Raw genomic sequence first — 20,838 nt, 5'->3', positions numbered from 1 at the left:
TAGATCTGATGGCAGCCCTGCCGCTGAGGACAGAGAGCTGTGTGGAGTCAGCAGTCCTTACTCAGAGGAGAAACAAGGAACAGGGCCACTGCCCAGGGCCATGTCGCTGTCAGCGAGGAACTCTGGGGTCACGCACACTTTCTCTCCCTCTTCCATGTGCCACTACTACTGTCAACTCAGCCCTGCTGATTCCTGAGTCCCCCTGCATGGCACACTCAGTGTACTCCATGGGGCACTGTCTCTTGGCCTCTTCACAACTGGAGAAGCAGATATTGTTATTCTCCCCATTTCATAGATGGAAAGTGAGGCTCTGAGAGACAAAGTGGTTTGTCAAGGGTCAGATGACCAGTAAGTGGCGGAGTTGGGATTCAAACCCAGGTCCACATGACTGTCAAACCACACTCTTAGCCACTATTCCCCACTGCCTACCTTCTGTTCCTGCATCTCCCTAAAGCCTCTAGACTCTGGGTCTGCCCAGAGCTGCTTGGATAAATTAGAAAGTCTAATTTAGCAATACTGCAGTTGCCTATGACTGAATTCCTGATTGTTAAATTCCAGAAATTGATTTCTCCGGTACCTTTCTTCCCTGGAAAGTAGATAAAGAAAGGCCTCCACCCACAGCACTGTACCCAAAGAAATACTGTTTCTTCCTTCTCACTTGGGAGGATTTGCCAGGGGAGCTGAATCTGAGGGCAAGAGAGGAAGGAGGGCCCTGGGGGCTGTTCAAGTTCCTCCTGTTTCAGGGAGGAGAAGAAAGAGAAGCAGCTTGTTTTCTGCTCTCGGGGGACTTGAGGACAAAGGGGAGTGATCAAAAGGGGATTTCCCACAGCCCCAAAATGCTAGCCGGATTGCACTTGTGACCTCTCCTTCCTGAGTGAAACTTGATTGTTGACTTGCCTGCCACCTGTTTCCAACATGGAGTTGAGACGATACACGTACATGATGCCATGTGTCCAGATTAAGACAACAAAAAAATTATAAACGAGGATTTAAGAAAGTTGGAGGCAGCAAATACATGGTCTGTAAGGGCTCATACATCAAGAAATGTGACTAGAAGCCTGCTGGGAGCCAAGGCAGAAAGAAAAAAAAAAAACATGCTCTGTCCATATAGGCTGGAGACAGCATTCCAGGTTGTCTGGGGAGATTGTTCTACCTGACTCTATATTCTGGAATAATTCTCCTGAGGGACAGTACAGAGGTACTGAGAGGTGTTGGAAAAATCCTTAGGGAGATCACAGCCCAATGTTGGAGAAGAGCATAGTGGCAGCCCCTCTGGAGGGGACACTGGGATGGCTCCTGGTCTGTGTGAAGTGGTTCCTGATGTCGGGGCAACACCTCCCAGTGTCTGAAGGCCTGATCCTTGCTCACACCTGCCCAGTCCACCTGAGAGTGAGTATGCTGGCTGGAATTCATGAATTGTTGTTTGGGTTTATTTTCAAGCTCTGTTTTTCAAATTTCTCTGTTAAGTGGCTGAACTTCCAGGAACCAGTGTTCACAGGCCAAGGAGGAGGTCACCATCATCTCTACTACCTGAGTGCCCTGCCACACCCACCCGACAATAGAGAGCTCTAGGGTGGGGCCCCTGCTCTCTGGATTGTGGGGGGAAATAAACCTCTCCAGCATTTATTCTTTGGGGTTACCCCAAAGAGATGACCACAGCCAGGAGGGAACAAAGCCTGACTGGGAAGCGCTGACTCCTTCTGGCAGAGTTTGGAAACTGCCCCTCAAACCTGTCTGATAAGGAGTAGCCTAGGGAGGAGGGGTGCAAAAGGTGTGCCTCGTTTGCCCGTGAGATCTCTCACCATCACTGTATGCAAGCCTAGGAAGAACAGAGCTTTCTGGCTCAGGGACAGATCGCCATGCTGGAAATTAGGACCTTGAGTTCCTGGGTCAAATCCACAATGAACTCATTCTGAGACGTAGGCAAATGTTTACCTTCTGTTGCTTCAGTTTTCCCATCTGTGCATTTGATGTGTGCCTTGTGCGTGCCAGAGGTTTTTGGGGAGAAAATAAGATAAGAGTGGAGACTTGCTGTCGATCACAAGGTGGGGGGTGGTCACTTCTCTACCTGAACTCTCCCACATGGGCCTGTGGGGAGCTATGGTCCTTGTCACTATCCTCCCGCCCCCAGCAGGGGAGTCTACCCATGAGGCAGGCTTGCTTGGGGTCGGCCAGCCTGGTCTCTGTGGTTTTTGTCTCCTGTGCTCCTCATATGGCTTAGCTTGGCCCTCCACCGACCCTACTTAATCCTGCCTCCTCTCCACCCACCTTCTCACCCCCACAACCTCCATTTGTGGTTCAGCCATGCTCAGTGCCTCAGGGGTTCCCAAATAGGCCCCTTCCAGCTCCTTGATTTTGCACATGGTTTTCCCACTGCTGGGAAAACCTTTTGGCCCTTTCTGTCTACCTGGAAACTATGATTTTTTTTTTTTTTTTTTTAACATTCTACTTAGGTGTTATCTTCTTTACGAAGCCTTCCTTGACTTCTCTGACCTCCCTGCAGGTATTGCTGGTCCCCCACTGTGTCCCAGAACACTTTGTACCCCTAGTCCAGGCACACACACAGAGGCCCCTCTTTTTTTTTTTTCTGACGCGGAGTCTCACTCTGTGGCCCAGGCTGGAGTGCAGTGGCGCCATCTTGGCTCACTGCAAGCTCCGCCTCCCGGGTTCACGCCATTCTCCTGCCTCAGCCTCCCGAGTAACTGGGACCACAGGTGCCCGCCACCACGCCTGGCTAATTTTTTGTATTTTTAGTAGAGACGGGGTTTCACCATGTTAGCCAGGATGGTGTGGATCTCCTGACCTCATGATCTGCCTGCCCTGGGCTCCCAAGAGTCCCCTCTTTTATAGCCCTTATCATGTTGCCTTGTTATCTGTTTATAGATTTGCCTCTGCAGTAGTCATTGAGTCTCCAAGGGCAAGAAGTGTATCCTGCTTCCCCTGTGCACACTGGTATCCCCACCACAAAGCAGATAGCAGTGAATGTTAGTTGAAGGACTAAGTTATCCATTGCTCACCTCTGGGACTTACTGGAGCAACAGAGACCTGAGTCCTGTATCTGCCCAGTCACACACTGCCCAGGTGCCAACCCATGGTACCTCTGCCCAAGTACCATGAGGACTGGCACAGCTGGCTGGCTATAGGAGCAGGGTGGGTCCTTGGAACAGTGCCAGGGAGCACCCTACCCACCCACCACCTTCCCTCCCCCTACCCATCCTTCTCTTCCCTGGTCCCCCTACCCCAGGGCTGGCAGTTGGCTCTGACAGTGGATAACACAGCCCTGCTTATGTTGCCCAAAGCTTGGCCTTTTAACAGCTGGCTTCTTCTACAGCCACAGAGCCAGGCCTCCTATGTAGGCTGTATCTCTCTGTGTCCCCAGGGGCATCTCCTCCCCAAACCTGTCTGTCCTCACTCTGCACCTCCACCTAGCCAGGCCCACCCAGTTCTCCAGGACCTTCCCAGGCAGAGCTGAGAACAAAGCAGGGTTTATGACAGTTCTGTCAACACTGGGTAGATGGCCTTGGTTCACCCTGCACTTTGCAAACCACGCCTGCCTGCCTGCCTGATGCCCACACCTATTCAGTGCCTCCAAAGACCCAAGGGCTGCAGGGAGGCTCCTGGCACCTTCCTCTTTTCATGTCTAAAAAGCACTAGGAGACTTGGGTCAGTGAGTGGGAATTTCACAGCCCTGGAAGAGAGACCTTGGTCTAGATTGATTAGGCCAGCCAGATGATTAATAATTAAACTTGACCTGTTCCCAGCCACACACATACCCTGCAGCCAGGGATTACCAGAGAGCAGGGGCTGAGAAGGAGGCTTTGAAGCTTGGCATGGGACCAGCTCTGAAAGCCCCCAGGGAACTAGGCCTCTTAGTCTCAGGTGTTCCTGCCCACCTATCCCAGGTCTACAAATCCACCTCCTAATAAAACCTTACTGACTTTCTCCATAGGCTCTGAGCTCAGAGCAGGCCTTTGGCAATTCCTAGGGTGCAGGCAGCCTTGGCAGCTCTGCTCTGGGGTGGGATTTGCAGAGCAGTTTGGACTTCAGCTGCACCTGTGTTGACACACGATTTCCTCCTGAGCTCCTCCTCAGCACAGGCTCTCCCCTTATTTATACTCCCGCTGCTCAGCACCCAGCAAAGGGCATGGCACACTCAGCATACCCAGGACTGGCTTCTTGCATGATCCTGTCACAGCAACAGCGTTCAGCTCAGAGAGGTGGGAACTGGCCAGTCAGGGTGCAGCCCACCCACATCAGCAGGAGCCTCCTGAGCTCTCCCAGGGGTCTTCCCCAACCACAAGAACACTGAGACTCCACAACTGGCTGCTGGACACTACAGAGGCCGAGGACCCAAACACTAGGGTGCAGCTGGGTGGCCAAAGTGGGCCTCCCTTCCTCCCTCTCTCTATAGACTCATCCTCCCAGCTTTTCCCTTGTTTTTCCTAAGGTCTTGGGGAAGCATGATCTTCTCCCCGTAGGCTGCCTTCCTGCTGCCCCTTCCTCCTTCTAGCTCCACATTTCCCCAGTTATGAGGCTTCTTCATCTGGGGGAGGCCACTCATCAGCATGTTGTCCAGCCTTTTGTGGCTAGTTTTTACTTCAGGTGTGGGGATAGGAGTGTGACTTCAGCCCCTCTGATGCCTTGGTCTCGAGCCAGCTAGGCTAATGCAACCCTTCTGCTTTGGGATGAGACAAATCCCCCAAGCTCTCTGCAGCCCAGATTTTCCATCTGAGACAGCCCAGCCAGCCCAGGAAAGCCATATGAACCCTATGCTGCCCATCCTGCTTCTTCCACTGAATTGCAGGGTGACTTGATTGGGTCACTTCCTTTTCCCCCTACCTCCCCTCCTCACCCCCAGGCCTTTTCCTCCCTGGAAATGAGACCATTATCCTGGCCCGGCCTCCTTCCCTCCTGGTGTGACGTAGCAGAGAAAGACATCAACCTATTATTTAAACACATGTGTGCAAGTGCATGTGTCTGTCCACATGTGCATGTGTGCAAGTGTGTATGTGTGCGTATGAAGCTCCCTGAGAGCAGTCACGGTTGGCAGTTTCAAATCTGAGCCTTCCCGGAATGCCCCATCCTGGGTAACACTCCCATCCATCCTGGCCTTGGGCTGCAGCCCCTCTATCTGCCTGTTTCTCTTGGCTTCTGGTTCAACAAGTATTCCCGTGGGACTATGCAAAGCCTCTATCTCTTTCCTCTTCCTTGCTAAAGAAAATTTTAACTGCCAAGCATTTACACCTTTCTCTTTTTCTTATTAAGTAGAGCAGCTCAATCAGCAGGGTTGGGGAAGAGCCAGAGGAGTGGGGCTGGGGAGAGGCCCACTGAAGATGGTGAGATGGACTCCCAGAGAGAAGAGGGAAAAGCGGGGGAGGAAGAAAGAGAACACACTCTCACACTCTTTCTGGGGAAGCAGTCAGGGATGTTTTGAGGTGTTTTGGTGGAGAGTAGAGAGAGAATGTGAGGCTTCTGGGTTAAATCTCCAAAAAAAGGAGAGATTTAACGACATGTTGCTATGTATTACATATCTGATCTCACTTTATGTTCTTTGAAAGATCCAAATAATATTTTTCATCTAATCTAAGATGGCATCAATTGTAACTCTCTCATCTTTATTTTTTTGTACAATTAAGAAAGAAAACAACACAATCAATTAAACTCTAACACACATTTGTTAAATACATCCTAGTTTCAGGAATGTTAAAAAGTAAAAAAAAAATTGTGTTTATTAAAATATATGGATAAAGTTCTTTTAGATTCTTTAATACACAACAACATGCTGGGACTGGACTGCATGGGGCTCTTAAATTTCTTCTGCTGACAGTCATACATCTGGGTCAGTCCTCTCCTCCTCACCCTCTTTTCACCCTGTAGCCCTCATAGCACCTACTGCATGTGCCTGCACATAAGACAAACTCATTTAAGCAGTTAAAGGTTGAGCAATCACATATTCTCAAGGGGCTGTAGTCAAGTCCTCTCCTAGTCTTCATAGATTTTTTTTTCATTTTAATGACAACCTGAAAGACGAGTAGAAAAATAGGTACATGAGGCCAGGCACAGTGGCTCACACCTGTAATCCCAGCCCTTTGGGAGGCCAAGGCAGGTGGGTCACTTGAGGTCAGGAGTTTGAGACCAGCCTGGCCAACATGGTGAAATCCCATCTCTACTAAAATACAAAACTTAGCTGGGCATGGCGATGTGCGCCTGTAACCCCAGCTACTTGGGAGGCTGAGGCAGGAGAATCGCTTGAACCCAGGAGGCAGAGGTTGCATTGAGCTGAGATTGCACCACTGCACTCCAGCCTGGGCAAGAGAGCAAGGCTCCATCTCAAAAAAAGAAAAATAGGCACATGCACAGAACCACATCCACACATTGCCCCATACACATACCATAGTCTGGACATCTGGATGGTCAAATAACTTGACCCCTCCACCCCCCACACCCACCCATGTATGTTTGGGTTTATGATAGATAGCATTGGTGCCAATAGTGTACCGATTGCTCTGATTATCCCAGGCTCTTGAAGAGAGTACTGATGGAGACTTAGTACACAAAGAACGTATTTGTGCATGCAGAAGGCAGTGTGGTTTGCAGTGGTTTAAGAAAGAAATGTCTTTAGAGCCTGGGGACAGATCAGACTGCCTGGAGGGAAGGAGGTTTTATGGCAGAGCCCTTAAAGACTGCCATCATCTGAGGGATGTGCAAAGAGTCTGAGAAGCAGCAGCCAGAGAATTAGGAGGAAATCTGGGAAAGTATGGCATTGAGAATATCTCAGAATGAGAATATTTCAGGAGCGAAGAGTTTTGTTTACTAGAGTTGAATGCTCCTGATTGGTTGTATTAGTTCAGTGTATCAGTAATTCTGAGAGTAAGTAAGTAGATGCAGAGTGTTAAATGGCAAAAGTGAAAAAGCTCAGACAGGTCAAATCGCATTTGAGTAAGTGCCATTTTTAAACTGCAATGGCTGGTGTGACATAATGAATTTCCATTGACTTATGAATGGTCTAGAGAATCATTCTCCATCCCCAGCTTCTAATATCTGAATCCCTTTTGCCTTGCTCTATCAGCCACTCCTGAAGACCCACTGGATTCCAATTCCTGAATCAAGTCTGGCTAAGATAGGAAGCATATAAACAGTTATGCCCCAACATTGTTGATGGGAGCCACAGAGAGAAGCACCTGCCCTTGCAAACACACATAGTACCCACTGCTGCAGACACACACACAACCTGACCAAACCTGGGTCTGGTTGCCTCATCCTGCCTGCTGGGCTAAGCCAAATTGGCTGCAGGACCTGGTGCCCTCAGGGGCAGACCTCCTGGCTAAGAATCTTCTCATCACCTTTAATCCATCCTCCTGTCTGGTGCTGGCCTCAGGTTCTCCCAGGAATAGGCCCAGCCACTAGCCTAGGCACCAACTTCTTTTACCCTATTGAACTGATGTTGTACATAAGTTATTTTTGCCTGTGCAATATCCCTTCCCTCTTGTTCCTGCAAGAAAACCACTGCTTATTGCGGGAACCCATTCCCTATGATTTGCATGGGCCCATCTGTCCTGTCCTTCCCAGAGAGGTGTTCACATGATCCAAGCCTGATTAATCAGAGAACCTCATCCTCCTCATCACAGCAATTGATTCAGGATGAGGAACATAATCCAAATGGGCCATCAAAATCTTCCCTGTGATTTTGTCAGTACCATCAAAAAGACACACTCTAATTCTGAGGTTTCTAGCTGTAAGTCAATGGTTCCCGAAGTGTGGTCTGCAGATCCCTGCATGAGGTCAAAGCTACTTTTATAACCACATTGAGATTTTATTTGCCTTTCTCACTGTGTTGACATTCACACTGATGGGGCAAAAACAATGGTGGGTAAAATTACTAGCACCTTTGCTGTTCTGTGGGAAAAAGTGAGAGGCTAGGAGCTGAGTGGTAGTCATATGAACCCTGTGCTGCCCATGCTCTGCCCTGTAGTTGCAGAGATCATGTTCACTGTCATACAGCTCTAGGGCACCACGAATATGGGCGTCTATGAGAGTGGTCCCATCAGAGTTGTTCAGTGCACAACCTACATGGGTGTGCCCAGTGGTCCTGAGAACTGTGCTCTCCAAACTATGTTCCATGTGACTCTGGTGCCACAAAATGCAACTCACAAAAGAATGCAATGGTTAAATAAGCTTGGGAAGGCTGCATTCTATATACTTCTCTCTCGAGACACTCAATGGAAAGCCACACAGAAAGGTTTCACAATCAAGTAACCTGGTTATTTTATTAACCCCTGTTTTCCCCAACTATTTCACCATGCAATCATTTTAATTCAAGAAATATTTATAACGTACCATGGAACACTGGGCTTTAGCAAACGCTCTTAAACACTATTACAAACTTCACGACAGCAGAGACTGTCTTATTTTCTGCAGTGTGCAGTATGCTCATGGCCTGATATGGTGCCTGGCACATGAGAGACCCTTGAAAAATTTGTTGAATAAATTAATGAGTCCATGAATGATTGATGCTTTCACAAGTATCTGATCTCCTTAGTATTCTCTATATTTACGGAAGGTGAGGTCCTTGTAGTGCATTATTTATGTCATTTTGCCAACACTGAACTCTGTGCTGTGGTCAGTTGTCTTCCCAAAATGATATGTTTTTCAGGATACAATGAGATTTTATGCATTTGAATATGTTTGCTCTGTGAGCAGGGCTGGGCAAGCACAACTGTTTCCCATTACCCAGCCTCTCTGAGGCCGCCCTTCTTCTGTGGTTTGAGCTGGAGAAGAAGCACAGGCAAGCCCTTCCCAGCGGTTTTTGTGTGGTTGACAAAGAGCTAATGCCAGCTTTGGAAAAGGAAAGGCCTTTAGCAGCTCTGACTCTGCTCAGTTGGGAAATAACGAAGCCCCTAGGACCTCTTCTCTGGAGTTGTCAGGCTCAGACTTGTGTTTCCTTCTTTGAGAAGGAAGGGGCACCAAGAACAGGAGTGAAAGTGTCTTGGAAACCCCAAGGTTTTAGAAAGTGCAGGACTTGGGAGACTGAGGCCAGAAAGAGAGAGAGCGGGAGAGAGAGAATGAGAACATCTTACTCTCTGATATCGTCAAGCGCAGGGGCTGACAAACCACAGCCTGAAGCCAAATCCAGCCCACTGTCTGTTTTTGTGCTGCCCTCAAGCAAAGAATCAATAAAAAATTAAAAGAGTATTTTATGACATGGGAATTATATGAAAACTTTCATTTTCAAATACGAAATACATAAAATCTCTTTACACATCAGCATTAACAGATGAACATTTGCAATTGATTTTAACAATAGAACACTTTGAGCCCCAACTAAGGAAAATGCTATTTCTGAAAAAAGAATTTTAATCTTCTTATTAGGAGATCTGTTTTATCGAAAACTGTACTCATTATTATATTTTGAACTTCACTAATAAAACTATCATAGGAATTTGTTTTCTCTTCTGCTTTTTAAGTACCTATAACATAGCCTCGATTTTGCCTCTTGCTTGGAATCCTAGATTTTTTTTGAGACAGAATCTCACTCTGTTGCCAAGGTTGGAGTGCCGTGGTGCCATCGGGATTATTACCCCGCCAGGCTCAAGCAATCCTCCCACCTCAGCTTCCCAAATACCTGGACTATAGGGACTTGCCACCATGCCCAGCTGATTTTTAATTTATTTTGTAGGGGCAAGGTCTCACTGTGTTGCCCAGACTTACTAGCTGATTGCTTACAGAAAATGTCTGCCAATCCCTGCTCAAGTGGATTATCTGCAATGACTTAAGCTGTTATATATGGCAGGGGGAAAGGGAGCTAAGTAGATTCTTCCTATATTCATTTAGTCACCAGGTTCTTCTAGGAGTCTTCTATGGTCCTGAGTGTGCAATTGGTGAACAAAGCGGACACATGGACATGGTCACTGTCCTCAGGGACTTTACTATCTAGAGGCAGGTCACTGGAAATTGATCAGCCTGCATGTACATGTCGATAGGATGATGAGTCAAAGTGAACCCTGACAGCTTTGGAATTTGAAGTGTGTCAGCTGGTCAGTGAGTCACATTGCCCAGGGCACGGCTACCTAGAAGTGCTCTGTGTGAAACGTTCCGGGAGGAAGGATCAGGTGAGCGCCATGAGACCAGCAGGGGAGAAGCCAAGTCCAGGAATGTCAACCAGGATAGGGCTGCTCTGTCATATTGATTCAGGCAGTTGGTCAGAGAGTTAGCCAAAAGCAGCACCAGCACATGAAAAACAAGGTGGAGAGCGGCATCCCAGGGCAAAGCTGCCTGCTGAGGCCTTTTTCACATTTTCTGTCTAGGGTAGCTAATGAGATGCCTTAGCCTCTAAGAGCTCAAGACTCCTGAGCACAGCAAGGGTGCAGGGATGGTCCTCTCAGGAGGCTAAGTACTTCTTTGTAACTTTGTTTCATTTATAACTTTGTTTCATTTCTTTGTTTCATTTGTAACTTTGTTTCATTTCTTCAGATTAGAAATTTTTCTTTCCTTATGGCTGCAGCCTTTAGAGGAATCCACAGTAATTGCCTTTTGTCCTCTCAGAAAATCTGTGGATAAGACAACAGGCACATCATCTTTCTCACAACTCACCACTGAGGAAACGGTACAGAGAGGAAGAAAAAAGGCATCCCAGAAAGGCAATCTAGATCACTCAGTGACCACTGCCTAGCACCTCCAGGAACAGAGGCAAAGGTTGGAAGCAGGGTGTGTCCCCAGGACATCCCTGCAACTCACCCTTTCTTCTCTGCATCCAGAAACATCCAAGCAATGCCTCTAGGGCTAGTCATAGACTTAATCTTGTCTGCCTGCGTCCTTAAGATCCCAGGTAGAATCCTGTAAGCTATTCTTGCTAACCCCATACCTCGGGAGCAGCCTAGCAATGTGAAATGAACATGGGATTTGGGACCAAATGAACCTCACCCAGAGCCTGGTTCTGCTACTCAGTAGCTCCATTATTTGACCTTGGCAGTGACAACTTCTATAAGCCTCAGTAAATTTACATACAAAGCAGAGAAAATGCTTTCACCTATAAAAAATACATGTAAAGAGAAGAGTCTTCTTCCTCACCAATCCAATACCCTTCCCAGACATGTATTAATAATATTTGGTTCAGGCCGGGCTCGGTGGCTCACGCTCGTAATCCCAGCACTTTGGGAGGCCGAGGCGGGCGGATCACGAGGTCAAGAGATCGAGACCGCGGTGAAACCCCGTCTCTACTAAAAATACAAAAAAATTAGCCGGGCGTGGTGGCGGGCGCCTGTAGTCCCAGCTACTCGGAGAGGCTGAGGCAGGAGAATGGCGTGAACCCAGGAGGCGGAGCTTGCAGTGAGCTGAGATCGTGTCACTGCACTCCAGCCTGGGCAACAGAGCGAGACTCCGGCTCAAAAATAAAGAAATAAATAAATAATAATAATATTTGGTTCAAATGCCTCCAGATTTTCCCTAGGCTTATACTGACACAAATATGTATAGATATAGATACACATGCATATTTTCACAAGCTAAATATTACTGTACATATTGATCTGACACTTGCTTTGTTTCTATTCAACAATATGTGTATATCATTTCAAGCCAACACAGATAAAATATCGTACTATTCAGTGACTGTATATTCCCTAATATGGATAAATGATAATTAACACAACCTACTGATGGATGTTTTTCTTGGTTTAAATGTTTTTCTATTACAAATCTTGCTGCAATGGATGCGCAGGTTTATGAATCTGTGTTATTATTTCTGTAAGACAGAGTACTGAACGTGAGATTGCTGGGTCAAAAAGGACACACATTTAACATTTTTGCAGATTCTATGAAATCACCTTCCTCCCAAAGTTGCGCCAGTCTACACTTGAATTAGCAGTGTGTGAGAGAACTCCAGATATCCTTGCAAGCACTCTGTACTATCAAGTTTTTAATTAATTGCATTTCCCTGACAACAGAGAACATCTTTTTATGTTTATGGGCCATTTGCCTTTCTTCTGTGAATTCTTTGTTTATATTTCTTTCCTGTTTATCTATTTGGATGTTTGAGTTGTTCTTACTTATAGGCACTTTTTGTACATTAAGCATAGACATCCGCTGGCAGAGAGAAAAGACACTGTGTTTTGAAGCTCCCAGGGGTGAGTATCAGGGTCTGAAGCAGGTACCGAGGTGCCAGAAGTCTGTGTTTGATATTGGGAATATTCATCTTTCATGTTTTAAGTGTTGCAAATATTTTACCTAAGTCTACCATTTTTTTTTAACTTTGTGCTGTCTTTCATCATGTAGAAGTTTAAAATGTTTCAATATTCAAATCTATAATAATTTTCTTCATGGCTTCTGGGTTTCCTGTCGTGTGTAAGCAGTCTCCCCATGCTGATGTTATGTAATTATTTTCCTCTGTTTTCTTATAATACTTTTATGGCTCCATATATTTATAATTGCATCTTTAACATTTCAGAAATTTACATTTGGAATAGATGAAGAATTTGTATTCTCAGCATACAGGATGTGTTTCTGAGGTTGTCTTCTCTCATCACTCTAAATGCACTGGGGGAGCTCATTTTTGAGTAAAAGAGGTCAATATCAAATATGATCCCATTATTGTACTCACTTATATAAACAATTCTACAATTTGTTAATATTGATTATTTACTGGAATGTTAATAGTAGTTATTTCTATGCAATGGGTTGCAGATACCAACTTTTTCTTCTTATCATCTATATTTTCTTTTTCTACAGAAACAATTATGATTTGTGTAGTGAAATGTATTTAAATAAAAAAGTGTCAGGAGGGCTACTATCAGTCAATATCTCATATTGGGCAGCCACCTTGGTGGCCTTGAAAAACACTAGACTGTAAGCTCCTTGAGGGCAGCCCCATGCTTCTTGGGTGCCTCTCCTTATCCCAGGGCACAGTGAGTCCCAGACAGAGGTGTGTAGCTCAATGGGTTGCATTTCTCTACAAGCCCACAGTGTTTACCCCAATGTGAAGATAACAGCTCCACTTACTGAACAAAGACATTTCTTCTGGTTGCAAATTTTATTTCCCGATTCTCCCTTTTAGCGTCTCCCACAGTGGGTGTGGCATCTGTGTTGGGAAAAGTTCACACTCTAAATATAAGTGAAGGCAATATGAATTTACATTCCAGGCCAACTCAACAACAAGCACGTTTGTTAGTATCATTTCTAAGTAGTCTTCAAGAATAATTCAAGACCAGCCGGGCCTGGTGGCTCATGCCTGCAATCCCAGCACTTTGGGAGGCCAAGGCCAGTGGATAACCTGAGGTCAGGAGTTCGAGACCAACCATGGCCAATATGGTGAAACCCTGTCTCTACTAAAAGTACAACATTCGCCGGGTGTGTTGGTGCATGCCTGTGATCCCAGCTACTTGGGAGGCTGAGGCAGGAGAATAGCTTGAACCCGGGAGGCAGAGGTTGCAGTGAGCCAAGATCGCATCACTGCACTCTAGCCTGGACAACAATAGCAAAACTCTGTCTCAAAAAAAAAAGAAGAAGAAGAAGAAGAAGAATTCAAGACCAAAGTGATTGCTCCTCACTGTCCTAGTGGTTAATTTGGGTAGTGTTTTATACATTTTCAGTACGATAGCATCTCTATTATTTGATTTGATCCTTGGACCAAACTGGCATGCAGAGAACAGGTATAACTGTGCCCTCCAGAGCACTCATGAAAGAGTTACGTATTTTCCAATATATGAAATTTCAAGATATTGAAAAGTTTCCCCCTTAAGCACCAAAACTTTATTTACTAGAAACATTTGTAAGGAAATTTTCCTAAAATAACATTCGGTAAATCCGTGCCTTGTTAAACAGCAGTTACAGAGTACAATCATTTGAAATTTCCTTGGAAAGCCTTTGTAAGTATCGATTGTCATACTAGGCTCCTAGGCAGATGGCTTTGTAGATACTGCCACGTGTAAATGCCTTTGCCCTCGTACTAAATGGTTCCCATTGCTTTGGAAGATCTTGCTTCTGCCCTACAGTTTTTCTTTCCATTTCCTTGCTCTCTTTCTGCTTTTTATGTTTCTATTAGCAATCAGTGTGCCTATCTCTAGCAGCTGAACTTCCTGCTCATCAATTGTTTGTCTCCTATGATAGGCTCGGAAGCCAGAAAACCAAGCCTATTCTCAACATGTAAACCAAGAAAACACAGGCTCCAGGAGGAGCTCTAAGGGATTTTTCTCTGAGTAAAGGGGATAGACTGACAAGAGGAGTGATTTCTTCTGCTCATTCACAGGTCTTTTGAGATTTTCTTCATTTTCACACTGATGTGGTTTTACTGCACTAGCCCCATTTTACGGATGAGGACATGGATGCCAATAAGACAAGATGACTCAGTCAAGGCCACATGGCAAGTGAGTGAGTGTCTTCCTCCATCCATGGCCCTGTCAGTTTTGGCTTGGATGAGCCAAGTGGTAGAAGCGTGGCTGGGGCAGAGCTCACCAACACCTCTCCTGGATTTTTCTTCAGAAGAGAGGGTCAGCAGTAGCCCCTCTGGGAGGTTTAAACAACTCCACGATACACCTGGATCCCTTCTGCTAAGGCAGCAGACCCCTTCATTTCCAGAAATTAGAGCTTGCCAAACAGCTGTGTTTACATTCCGAGCCCTAGTTTATCGCTGCGGGTCCTGGAAGGGATTGTTCAAGCTTATCTTCTCTGATAGCAACGTGCTGAGGGTTGCACAATTCTGACCTAGATTGAAATCAGCTGCAAAACACCTAGTCCTGAACACACACACGCACACTTCTCAGGAGACTCAAGCCACTGCAACTCACTGACATTCTCTCCTCAACATGCCAACTCTCTCCCATAATCCTGGGACCTGGGCCAAGGCAAGGCGGTACGGCAGCAAAGGTCCCAGGGGACTCTGTTGAGGCAGGACTGTTTCCCTGAGCTGGGTGCCTGCCTCCTGCCCCATGTGCCTCATTCTCTTGTCTTTCATGCAGGGAGACAGCTGGGTGAGAGGGCACAGAGAAGAAAGACAGTAGGCATCATGCTGCAGAAGATTCAGGGCCAGAACAAAGGGCAGCCATTGACAGCTGCACATTTTATGCAAATCTTGAACTGTTTCATCCAGGGAACAAAACCCTTGTGAAAATGGTGGAAAAGGGCCCTTTCCCTTTTAGAAATTCTATGGACTGACTACTCCAGATGGTAGAAGACTAACAAAGGCTCCAGCCCCCATGGCTCTGATCTGCCCACTGCCTGGTCAGAAACCTTTAAGAGCTTTCAACAGTTGGCCCTATAAAGTCCAAACTCATTGAAGACTCTTTATGGACTGGCCACATCTTTAGCTCCCTCCCAGCCCAGAATCACCCTCTGCCTGCTCTCAACCTTCCTGGTCTTTTATCTGTACCCCTCCTAGTGCACTTATCACTTTCCACTATGTACAATACTTGTTTTTATGAGTCTTATCATTCCTGCTGGCCTAGTCTATCAGTTCCTTAAGGGCAGGGCCTATGTTTGTTTATCTTTGTACGTTGAAGCTTTAGTATGGTATGCATTATGGGGTGCCCAGTAAAATTTATTGAATTAAACCAGGGACTCTCCCACAGGGATGAACTTACCTTGAGAAAGACGTCTAAATTCGTCACTGAACCCAGGAGCAGGAAGGACACCTTTACCCCAGCCTGCATAGGAAGTGTTTCAGATAGTAATCTCAAGGTCATGTGGTCCAACTCTTCTATTTCAGGAGATGAAGAGACTGAGATCCAAGTGCCGGGCTAGGGACAATAGATGTTATGAGTTTCATCTATAGCTGAGGGAGCTGAGGCTCTGGCAGCAGAAGTCACTTTCTTTTTTTTTTTTTTTTTTTTTTTTTTTTTTTTTTTTTTTTTTTTTTTTTTTTTTTTTTTTTTTTGAGATGAACTCTAGCTCTGTTGCCCAGGCTGGAGTGCAGTGAAACGATCTCAGCTCACTGTAACCTCCGCCTCCTGGGTTCAAGCAATTCTCCTACCTCAGCCTTCTGAGTAGCTGGGATTACAGGCATGCACCACCACACCCAGCTAATTTTCATATTTTTAGTAGAGACAAGGTTTCATCATGTCGGCCGGCCAGGCTGGTCTCGAACTCCTGACCTCATGATCCACCCACCTCGGCCTCCCAAAGTGTTGAGATTACAGGCGTGAGGCATCGCGGCTGGCTAGAAGCCACTTTCCTAACGTCAGGCAGGTAGAAGGTGGTAGAACTGGGATTTAAAGCGGGGTCTGCCCGACACAGAAGCTTATTTTCTGTTGTGAAGGAACCCACCCACAGCCTCAGCCCCTGAAAATCCAGCTGCCCTGCTGGTTTCCCAGAACAGGGCTCTGGCTGGCCAAGGCCTGGGGCTGGTTGGGCACTGAGGTAGGCAGCACCTGGCTTGGGTGCATTTGGAGCTCCTGGCTGGGGAAGCTGTTTATGAACTCTGCCCATCCAAGGCCTGGCAGCACAGCTACTGCTGGGTCTTTTCACAGAAGGCTTGTCGAGCAGGTCCTAGAACATCACACAGAGCCTTTGTCCAGAAGGAATGGTGTTTTCCAGTGAAAAGTTTGCGTTGCCTACACCGGCAGGAGGCAAGGGAAGTGGAGGCCACCAGCCTTTTGCCAGCAGGAATCTGCTCCCAGAGGGAAAAGGGGAGGAGAGGGAGAACGGGCCAAGAAGGACCCAAGTGGAAACTTGAGAGAGAAATGGCCTGGGCAGTATTTAGGGCAGTAGATTGGGAACTCCTTAAGAGCTCCAGTTGAGTTTTGTGTTGAAACAGCTCAGGCTAATAGATCACTTAGGTTCAAATCTCAAGCCTGCCCTTTACTGCTTGTGAGGCCTTGGGCAATTTTTTTGACCTTTCTGAACCTTTATTTCCTCATTTGTTGTGTGAGGGGGATAATAGCAGTATCTTGCTGGATGTGATGAGGATCAGAGACCAAAGAGTATACAGGCACACAGCAGTCACTCAATAAATGGTGGAGTCTACATACATTTTTGTAAGCATTCCTTCTGCTTCTGGATTTATGAACTGATAAAAGGCCAGGGCTGCAGAGGACACCCAGGCAATGGTGTTGCATGACTGTTAACTGAGAAAAGGAAACGAAATTACCAGGAGTAAACCCACATTTAGAGGAACTTTGGCCCAGAAACAGCTGGGGGTAAGGCAATCTGTTTCTAGTTAGGAAGCAGCCAATGGAAGAACTGTGAAATTCTTCAGTTGTTGCTAGAGCTGTTGCTTCATAAATGTTCTAAACTCAGCATGTGTATGGGGGTGTGTGTGTAATCTACGTGGTGTGTATGGGGGTGTATGTGTGTGGTGTATGGCATGTGTGTATATGTGTGTGTGATGTATGTGTATTATGTGTATATATATATCTGGTATACATGCTTCTCTATGGTAAGATTGTGGAAGCCTTGTCTTTCTCACCTTCAACAGTGCTCAATAGCACAGGAAGGAAAGACACATATTTATTTTAGAAATGCTTGATCATTTAGTATATATTTTTTCTATGATTCTCCCAATGGCTCTCAGACACGGAAAGTGAGGCTCAGAGAGGCTTCTTGTTTAAACTCAACCTGCTGGTTAGTGCCAGAGGTCCACCCTGGGCTTAGATCTGCTTGACAACAGTAGGCATTGTTGGCTTGACTCCTAAAAGAAGAAAGCCACAAATGCAAATACAGTCGGGGTTTTGTTCTATGGTCTGCTCTTCAGGCAACTTTTCTTGTGGTATGTCACCTACGTACCTCTGTTCTGTTCTGGCTCTCAGACTTGCAACTTCCTGCACAGCACGTTGTCACTCTGGTTTTATTTTTGTCAGCTCTTCCTCTGAACCAGGCCTCACCCCAGAGAAGCAGACTCGGGGAGGGCAGGAACAGCTCTGGGGCTATTGGGCCTAGCCCCTGGGCTGATGTAGAAGCATCAGTTCTGCCTCAGGCTGGGACAGCTAGAGTGTCAGCCTGCACGTTCTGCCTGGGATCCAGCATGGCTGCGGTCCCTGCAGAGCTTCAGCTTCCCGCCATTCCTGGGAGGCCTCTACAGATGGCCACAGTTCACCTCCTGGCAAATTCACAGCAAACTCAAGCGTGAGCTGCAAGTGCTGAGGGCAGCTTATTGTAGTTCACTCTCCTGAGCAACTCCACGCACACGTAGCAAATGACAGGCAGGCATCTGCCGGGCTAAACCAGGAAGTAAAACTCCGTGGGCAGCCTCAGACAGGCTCTTGCACAGAAAATAGAAATCTTATTAGTTCCTTTAGTCTTTCACCAAACATTTATTGACAACGACCTACCTACAATAAGCCTGATGCAGGGGCAAGGTTTTTGCCTTTCAGAAGGCCACAGTCCAGTGGGGAATTGATGTCAAAACAAAGAGCTGAGCTTGGGGAGCAGCATAACAGATAGGCATATCATGGCAGGAGTGGAGGAAGAGGCTCTTCACTCTGCCCTGGCCTGGGGAAAACTTCTCATGGGAAGCATTACTTTACCTAAGCCTGAAGGATCAGTTAGATTTCAATAAGTAAAAATAATATCAAAAGCAATTAAAGTATTATTATTATTTATTAGATACTTGCAATATGTCAAGCATCCTACTAAGTACTTTACAAACATTATTTCATTTAATTTGAATAACATCCCTAATTCAACAGATACTGTAATTATCCCCATTTTACAGGTGAGGAAACTGAGGATCAGAAAATGTGAAATAGCCGGGCGCGGTGGCTCACGCTTGTAATCCCAGCACTTTGGGAGGCCGAGACGGGCGGATCATGAGGTCAGGAGATCGAGACCACGGTGAAACCCCGTCTCTACTAAAAATACAAAAAATTAGCCGGGCGTGGTGGCGGGCGCCTGTAGTCCCAGCTACTCGGAGAGGCTGAGGCAGGAGAATGGCGTGAACCCGGGAGGCGGAGCTTGCAGTGAGCCGAGATCGCACCACTGCACTCCAGCCTGGGCGACAGAGCGAGACTCCGTCTCAAAAAAAAAAAATAAATAAAAATAAAAAAATAAAAAATAAAAAGAAAATGTGAAATAACTCGCTCAAAACTAGGAAGTAGAAGAGCAAGTAGTCAAACCAGCTTCTGCAGAGTCCAGAGCCCAGGCTTTTATGCTTTTTAATATGTTCAAAAAATACAGTAATATAAATAGGTATATGTCTTGTTCCCCTCCTGGCATCTCCTGCTGGTCTCTGTATATCCCATACACACCAACTGCCTACTGCCCTTATAGATGTAAACAGTTACATTAGTTTTTTGTATGTTATTCAGTGTTTGTCAATATAAATGAGTCTGAATAAATATTCTTATTTACCCCTCTTTCTTATTCAAAAGTGGCATATATTAACACTGATTTGTACTTAACGTAGTCTTGGAGAGCTTTTTATTGGAGTATATAGCAATCTTCCTCATTCTTTTACACAATTGTATAGTACTCCATTTGCCGAGCCCAGGCTTTCAAACACAAGGCAAAGTTCAGCTGGAAACATATAGGTAGGCTTTGCTAAACTGTCTAAATTTCATGAGGCACGAAGGAGCAAAGGGGTAATGATACAGATTTATTTTTAGAAGATTCCTTATATTAGGTAGGAAGATGCACACAGCACAGCCTGCCTAAACATGTAGCCCCACCTCAGTACAAAGACATGATGTACTGCCACAGTGATGGCTGGAGAAAAGCCCTTCCATGGAACAAGTTCCGACTTATCTCTGGCCCTGTTGCCTGCAGCCCCGCGGCCTCTGCTTTTTAAGATGTCTTCCCCATGATCTGCATGTGGAAATTTTACAGAACTTCCTGTGCCTAGGATGCAGAAAGCACGTGTAGTCTTAATGTGTCACCCCGGGCTACTTCTCTGGGTGACGCATTAAGACGACTTACAATAATTGTGCAAGAGCTCGAGACGCTTCACAGGTGGTACTTAAAGTATTCCCAGGCCTCTAGTATTCCCTGGGAAAGCCTGCTGTCAGGGCTGTTACTGACTCAAATGCCTTTGAAGGCAAGCTGGAGTCAGCACTCCTTTTCTCTGAGAGAGGGGGTTCTCCCACAGAGTAACAATACCTGTGGTAATAACTTTGGTTCTTTGAAAAGAGTAGTTTTCTCTTTAAGGTTATGTGATCACAGTTGCTAAAACCTTGCTGGCTTCAAAGAGGTTGTGTAGTTTCCGAAAAAAACAGCCCCATCAAATGCACATGGCCACCAGTCAGCTGCCTTTGTGTTTGCTGAGGTCTATGGCTATGGACCTACCACACGTATTCATCACAGTGAATAAAGCTGACCCAGCTTTATAGCACTGGTTACATTCTGTTCTGGTGCCTCGACGTTTGCCTTATCTCTCCAAAGAGTTCTTAAGAGAAGGTAGCTTATAAGCGAAATCATTGCACCACAAAGTCTCCTGGAAGAAAATATGCATAATCGTGGAAAATGGCTATAAGCAGAATCTTAGACCAGATCTCAGCCAACTCACAGATCATATTGGATAGATTACAGCCCCAGAAAGAATCTGGGAAACGTTTTAAGTTCTACACACTTGGAGCAATCAAATTACTCAAGGTCATACTTCCAATTAGTAGCACAACTAGGATTGGAATCCAAACCTCTTGACTTCTAGTCCAGATCTCAGTCCATTAAATGTGTTTTCCAATATGTATTTCGTAAGATGTTAATAGACACTACGTACAAAAGGGTGTTAGGGTCAGATAAGAACAGCAAACATGGGGTTAAAGAAAATTGAATGGGTTACTTATGACAGAACTTCTCAGAGCCTTTAAAACACCACTATTTATTGTGATTTTCTAAGAGGGGAGAGGTTTAGCAGTTTTCCTAAACTTACTTCATCCTAAAACCCTTTTGTGGTAGAACATCTGTGGAGCATATTTTGAG

Source organism: Hylobates moloch, unplaced genomic scaffold (genome assembly GCF_009828535.3).
Source record: "Hylobates moloch isolate HMO894 unplaced genomic scaffold, HMol_V3 SCAFFOLD_3, whole genome shotgun sequence".
Classification (NCBI taxonomy): Eukaryota; Metazoa; Chordata; class Mammalia; order Primates; family Hylobatidae; genus Hylobates; species Hylobates moloch.
This window is presented reverse-complemented; position numbering follows the sequence as displayed.